Source organism: Cebus imitator, unplaced genomic scaffold, assembly GCF_001604975.1.
Source record: "Cebus imitator isolate Cc_AM_T3 unplaced genomic scaffold, Cebus_imitator-1.0 Scaffold45, whole genome shotgun sequence".
Lineage (NCBI taxonomy): Eukaryota > Metazoa > Chordata > Mammalia > Primates > Cebidae > Cebus > Cebus imitator.
The window spans coordinates 16,724,367-16,731,391 of record NW_016107360.1 but is presented as its reverse complement, the minus strand read 5'-3'; the positions used below and the strand labels follow the sequence as shown (position 1 = coordinate 16,731,391).

At 46.0% G+C, this 7,025-nt stretch overlaps 1 long non-coding RNA gene across 1 annotated transcript in view; it reads left to right on the top strand.

Annotated features, from left to right (window-relative positions):
- Positions 1 to 567: 567 nt before the first annotated feature.
- The window catches only part of LOC108303339, a 17,145-nt gene continuing 10,687 nt past the window's right edge, over positions 568 to 7,025 (top strand). Inside the window, exon 1 of the long non-coding RNA XR_001824787.2 lies at positions 568 to 682. This is a non-coding gene — a long non-coding RNA (uncharacterized LOC108303339). The remainder of the gene's footprint in view (positions 683 to 7,025) is intronic.

Here is a 7,025-nt window from a genome sequence, read left to right as displayed (position 1 = left end):
TACTTCGTAATGAGCAGCTCCTGTGTGTCTGGTCACTGGGGACGTACAAACAGGACTTGCACAGGACTCGTTGCCTCTGGCGGGAACCACAAAGGAGCAGTCCCGGCCCGGGAGGTGGGTGTGGCCGGGCGGGAACTGCGAGGCTCCGGGAAGCTCCCCTAAGCTCCCACCCAGGGCCCCGCCCTGCCTCGGCTCCAGCCGCCGCCAGGGGCGCTCCCGGCCCAGGACAGCACCGGGCCTGGCGGCTGGGCTCGAGCTCCGTGCACCGACTTGGGGCCGGCAGCAGGGAAGCGGGGATAGGGCGACCGAGGCCGGGACTTCGGCACCCTTCCCGGGGAGTCGCGCAGAGACGGTGCCCTCTTGGCCGCTGCGGGAGCCGCGATGTTTTCGGGGCCGCGGGAGCCGCCGGGTCGGGAGCTGCAGCGGCGCCGGGAGCAGAAGCGGCGGCGGCACGACGCGCAGCAGCTGCAGCAGCTCAGGCACCTGGAGTCCTCGTGAGTCTCGAGCCTCTGCGTCGCGGTCCGCGCGCCGCTCGTCTTCGGGGAACGAAGACTTCGGCTTGGGGCGCCGTGGTGGGCGCTGGGCCGGGTCCTCCAAGCCCCCGGGAGCAGCAGGGGGGCGGGCCCGTGAGGAGCCTGGTGCCTGCGATGGGACTTCAAGTCCTCACTGGGTGGGGAGCGAGGTGGGGGGAACCGTCCGACCTGGGAGGCGGCGGCGCGGGTGGGCGGGGGCTCGGCCCCGGCAGGCGGCAGTGGCTTGCTCTTCTCACCCCCGCTTTGGTGTGGAAGTCGGCTTTTTGGGGGGAGCCCAGAGTTGTTGGCGCTCGCTCGGCGTTTGTGGACCCAACAGGCAAGTCCAGCTGAGCCCGCTGCCCCCGCGTTCCACCCGAGTTCCCTGGGCCACTGCGACGTGGAGAAACCCGGTTCTCCTCATCCTCTGCTATGGAGAGGGGAGAGGACACCGGTCCTGCAGTGTTAGTGTGGCGAGGCGGGGAAGGAGAGAATGGGCGGCGGGGACTGGCCACTGCGCTGCCAGGTAGAACAGAGGTGCACTTGTTCTCTCCAGGCTGGAGCTATTTTTACTAGGGTCCAGGGAGGGCATTTAGGGAGCCAGCTGCCGCTCGGCACCACGCGGAACTCAGTCCCTGATTTGGGAGGCCCTGCGCTCCCGGAGCTCCAGGGAATTCAAGGAGGGTCCAGATGACCTGGGAGAGTGTGGTGTAAAGAAGATTCAGACTTAGGGAAAGGAAATACGGCTTCCCTCTATCCTTCTAGGTTCTTTAGCTGGGCCACAGATTAAATTGTCATAATTAAGCAGGAAAAGGCTGGGAAACAAACCTCTCCAACAGCGAACTGGGAAGGAAGTGGTGATTTATTTGGCCAGAAGCTGCTGAGGCTTAGATGCCTAACAGCTGACTGCCCTAACAAAGAAAATCCTTGCCCTTTTAAAGGCTTACAACTCTAGAAATTACGTGTGACAGGGTCTTGAATCAGAAAGTAGGCATGGGGTACGTGACTTAGGTAGGGGTTTGATCCTAATTAAGTAAAAACAGTGCCTTCTGGTAAGATTTCCCATACCGTATCCGTGAGCTATAGATGGGATTGTGGTTAGCAGTAGAAGTTTTATCCTTAACCTGGCTGGCGGCGCTGAGATGCAATGTAGAAGACTGAAGAGGATTAAGAGTCTCCTTCCTTAATAAGATAGATTAACAGGATACAACTATTTTTACATACCCATGCAGTGGAGGGGCACAAAAGTGGGAGACTGAAAGAAGGGCCAGGGAATAGGGGTGTGGTCCTTTTGGGGGCTTGGTGGAGACAAATTACGGAAGGGTAAGGGGACAAAATGTATGATGAATAAAGGTTGCTTTGTTAGGCTCTCAGGTGATAAAAATTATCTCCAAGCAAGCCGCCTTTCTGATACAGATACCTTTACTCATGGAAATTTCCTTTAAAGATGAAAATTTCTGTTTATAAAAGGAGCGGGAGTCTTTTATTTTAGGCAGTTGTGGGAGAGGTGAAGTTTTCCTGTGTTGGCTGGTTCTCAGTTTCTTTTAGCTCAAAGTCATCAATATGTCAGGGGGCATATTTTGGTGTTAGGGTGGCATATTTTGGTGCGGTGCTTTCTGGTCCCCTGCAGTCATATACTATTGGGGTGGTCTGTCCTGAGCCCCAACCTAAACCTCAGGTGGGAGGTTGCATTAGCAATTCTTTCCCTTCCTTTCAGGTTCTGTAATTATCCTTGGAAGTCAAACTTTTCTAAGTGTTGACCTTAAGGAAAAAACAGAGGCAAAATTAATTAATTTAAAAATTGATATAAGTAGAGAAGTTCTTTGGGGCCAAGTTTGAGAACTGCAATCCAGCAGCATAGGTTCAAGTTGCTCTGAATATATTCTCCTATATGCAGCAGTTACAAGTGGGTGTTTCTGTTTCTTGGGTTTTTTTGTTTGTTTTGCAAGGAAGGGGAGGCTCAAGGAAACTTCAACAAGTGGGTTTATAAAGGAAAAGATGAGGCAGTTCCTAAGTTATTTACCAATTATTTATATTCAAATGACATAGGGATTGATTGGCTATACATTGTTCTTTGTATTACAAATTTCAGGAACAGGAAGATAATGGGTGAGGGAAACCACAGGGATGAAATGAAAGAGCCATGGCTCCTAGGGCATGGGTTGGGTGGTACATGATGAAGTCCCATATTCCTGTCTTTCTTGGCCTGATTTTTTTTTTTTTTTTTTTTAGATGGAGTTTCTCTCTTGTTACCCAGGCTGGAGTGCAATGGCGTGATCTCGGCTCACCGCAACCTCCGCCTCCTGGGTTCAGGCAATTCTCCTGCCTCAGCCTCCTGAGTAGCTGGGATTACAGGCACGCGCCACCATGCTCAGCTAATGTTTTGTATTTTTAGTAGAGACGGGGTTTCACCATGTTGACCAGGATGGTCTTGATCTCTTGACCTCGTGATCCACCCGCCTCGGCCTCCCAAAGTGCTGGGATTACAGGCTTGAGCCACCGTGCCCGGCAGATAAATTTTGTGCCTCACATAGTTCAGACTGGTCTGAGCTATTTTTGTTTGATCATTTCTCCCTTTGTTCAAAATCTTTCTCTTCGGAAAGTGTTACTGGAAAGGGATCCTGATCCGGACCCGAAGAGAGGGCTCTTGAATCTCACACAAGAAGGAATTCAAGGCGAATCCATAAAGTGAAAGCAAGTTTATTAAGAAAGTAATGAAATAAAGAATGGCTACTCCATAGAGCAGCCCCAAGGGCTGCTGGTTGCCCATTTTTATGGTTGTTTCTTGATTATATGCTAAACAAGGGGTGGATTATTCATGCCTCCCCTTTTTAGTCAATATAGGATAACTTCCTGATGTTGCCATGGCATTTGTAAACTGTCTTGGTGCTGTTGGGAGTGTAGCAGGAAGGACGACCAGGGGTCACTCTCGTGGCCATCTTGGTTTTGGTGGGTTTTGGTCAGCTTCTTTACTGCAACCTGTTTTATCAGCAAGGTCTTTATGACCTGTGTCTTGTGTCATCCTCCTGTGTCATCCTATGACTTAGAATGTAATGCCTTAACCATCTGGGAACTCAAGTAGGTCTCAGCCTCATTTTACTAGATGCTAAGAAATAATCTACTAAAAATGGGTTGCAGGCTACTTTGGTTTGAAGGTGGAGTTTCACCAGGGACCTGCTGTCTGCCTAGAATTTCTCTGCCACCTGCCTTTGTCAGAGGAGTCCTTTATTTGATGGTGTTTTTCCCTAAACAAAATCCCCAGGTTGGAGACCATGATCTTTGATATCTTTGTGTCCTGGGAGCTCTCTGTGAAAAGTGTCTTTAACTAATTAAGAATTTTTAGTGAGAAGCTTATAATACATTGGCTATAATGAGAAAAATAGCTGCTACATAGGCTCCTTCATCCAGGTGAATGGGCCTTCTCCTTATTTCAAAGGGGGAAAGCTGATGTTTTCCAAACTGGGTAGAGAATAAGCAAATGTAAGAGCTTTAGGTCAAGGAAGGTTAAAAGTTTTTGTCAGCTTTACCAGTGGATTTTTTTTTTTTTTTTTAAATCACATTTGTGCATTGCAGCAGTCCAGAACACTGAGAGGGATATGCACATGACAATGCCCATTCATCCACTCTTAATCAGCTTTGACGATACAAGATAAAACTTCTATAAACCTTTTATAACCTTACAATATATATACTTTTTTTTTTTTTGGCGGGGGCGGGGAGACAGAGTCTCGCTCTGTCGCCCAGGCTGGAGTACAGTGGTGCCATCTTGGCTCACTGCAACCTCTGCCTCCTGGGTTCAGGTGATTTTCCTGCCTCAGCCTCCTGAGTAGCTGGGATTACAGGAACGCGCCACCATGCCCAGCTAATTTTTTGTATTTTTAGTAGAGATGGGGTTTCACCATGTTGACCAGGATGGTCTCGATCTCTTGACCTCGTGATCCACCCGCCTCGGCCTCCCAAAGTGCTGGGATTACAGGCTTGAGCCACCGTGCCTGGCCTGACACAGCTGCTTTCATTAAACCAACAATTCACCACACATTTCCTCCCCTCACCCTTCTATAACTTGTCTCCATGACACCCCCAAAGCTCTAATTAAACTAGTCTTAATTTACCGAAGATTTATCCAAATCATGTGAAAGTAAAAAATCATAACAAGACTAACATGATTATGAAAAAGATCTTCCAAACTAATAAAAGGTATTTGAGTTAGTTTCTATATTCCTGAGAAAATATTTAAGCACTTTTTCTTTAAGCCAATAATTTGAACTTTTTCATATATTTTGGCAATGAAATATCACATGCATATAACACATATAAACATAGACATACAAACAGAAGCATATCTTTTATCTTTTATAAGATTCTTTATTACCCAGTTTTCAAATAGTCCCTGTCTACTTTAGGTGATCGTCTAAAGTGATAATCCTCATAGATTCTCCACTTAGTGATCGTCTACTTTAGACCCCCAGTCTCTTGATTATCTGTTCTGCTGCCCTAAGTAATTAGCAGCATAGGCAACCCTAAATTTGCACTTTCAAAGCCTTTTAGATGAACCAAAGTAGAAAATTTACATCTAAAAAGCATAGAACTTGTACGTAAACAGAATTATTTGCTGAGACAAAGAAAGGCATAGGTTAAAAACTGGCTCAGATAAAGTTACCAGGAAAATTATTTTAAACAAAGGTACCATTTGTTATGTAAACTGTAAGCCAAAGTCTTCCTCATCCTGAAATTTTCTAATGGTTTAGATCCACCGAGGGAGATGCCCTTACAAATGGAGGTTTTCTTTATAGATGTAGATTTCTTTCGTTTTTTAAAGAGTTTCAGGCCTGGCACTTTAGTTTCAGCAAAGAGTTTCAAAGTAGCCCGCTAAATGTTAGGAAGTTGCATTTTGTCAACTGACTTAGTTTGATAGGCTGTTTCTTTCTTTCTTTCTTTCTTGCCTGCCTGCCTGCCTGCCTGCCTGCCTTCCTTTCTTTTCTTTCTTTCTTTTTCTTTTTTTTTTTTTTTTTTTTTTTTTTTTTTTTTTTTTTTTTTTTTTTTTTTTTTTTTTTTTTTTTTTTTTTTTTTTTTTTTTTTTTTTTTTTTTTTTTTTTTTTTTTTTTTTTTTTTTGAGACAGAGTTTCCCTCTTTTGCCCAGGCCGGAGTACAGTAGTTCTATCTCAGCTAACTGCAACTTCCGTCTCCCCAATTCAAGTGATTCTCATGCCTCAGCCTCCTGAGTAGCTTAGATTACAGGTGCCTGCTACTATGCCTGGCTAATTTTTGTATTTTTAGTAGAGATGGGGTTTTGCCATGTTTTCCAGGCTGATCTCGAACTCCCAACCTCAAGTGATCTGCCTGTCTTGGCCTCCCAAAGTATTGGGATTACAGGCGTGAGCCAGGTAGATTGTTTCTTAATGAGATTACTGACTTCAGGGTGGAGGCTCTTAATGAATAGGGCAGTGAAAGCAGTTGCAGTTTTCAGGGCCTAATATTTAAATATGTGAAAAGCAGGCACAGCTGAAAGGCAGAACATTTAGATCTTCAAAAATTGAGGATCCTACTTTTACATTGAATCCCAGATCCCCAAGAAGAGGGAAATACTGCCAAACCAGTGTAAACTCTTTCTGCAGTTTGCCTCAATACAAGGACATTTCACAGAGGCTGGTGGGCTGCATCAGTCCACTCTGCAGTCAGCCCAGCTCCCACAGGAGTTTCCAAGTGTTCAAAGCACACCTTTTTAATCTAAACAGGTAAAGAGACAAGTTGTCTCCTGCAGTAATGACCATTCACTGCAACAGCTGTGAGCCACTTCCAAAACTGCAGCTTTTGCCAGTGACTTGCCAGCCACTGCACATGCAAATGTCAAGTTCTCCCCCACAATTCAAAGTAATACCTTATACTCCAAAAGCCAGAGAGATCCAGAAACTCCAGGCAAAATAGAGCAGAGCTTTAGACCTGAGAGAAGCCTATTCATGACTCTTAGATTCTGTGAAAAAAACCGAAGACTCCAAAAAGGGTGGGCATGGCCCCTTTTTCCATATCCTCAAGGGGTCCTAGGAGTGCCAGAAGTCTCCTTTGTGTTACCAAAGATGGCAAAAGGGAGAAGGAGCAGAAGTGGAAGGAAATAGAAGAATAAGTATTAGAGGGCCCAGTTTGAGAGATTTTCAGTTTTTTTTGTTTGTTTGTTTTGTTTTTTGAGACAGTCTCACTGTCATCCAGACAGGAATGCCATGGTGCAGTCTCGGCTCAGTGCAACCTCTGCCTCCCGGGTTCAAGCGATTCTCCTGCCTCAGCCTCCCAAATAGCTGGGACTACAGGCACATGCCACCATGCCTAGCTAATTTTTTGCTTTTTTTTTTTTTTTTTTTTAAAAAAATGGGTTTTATCTAAATTTGTCAGGTTTTTTTACAAATCTTGATCTTTAACTCCTGGGGTTATTCCCCCACTTCTTCCTCCCAAAGTTCTGGGATTACAGGCGTGAGCCACCGCACACGAGCTAATTTTTTGTATTTTTAGTAGAGATGGGGTTTC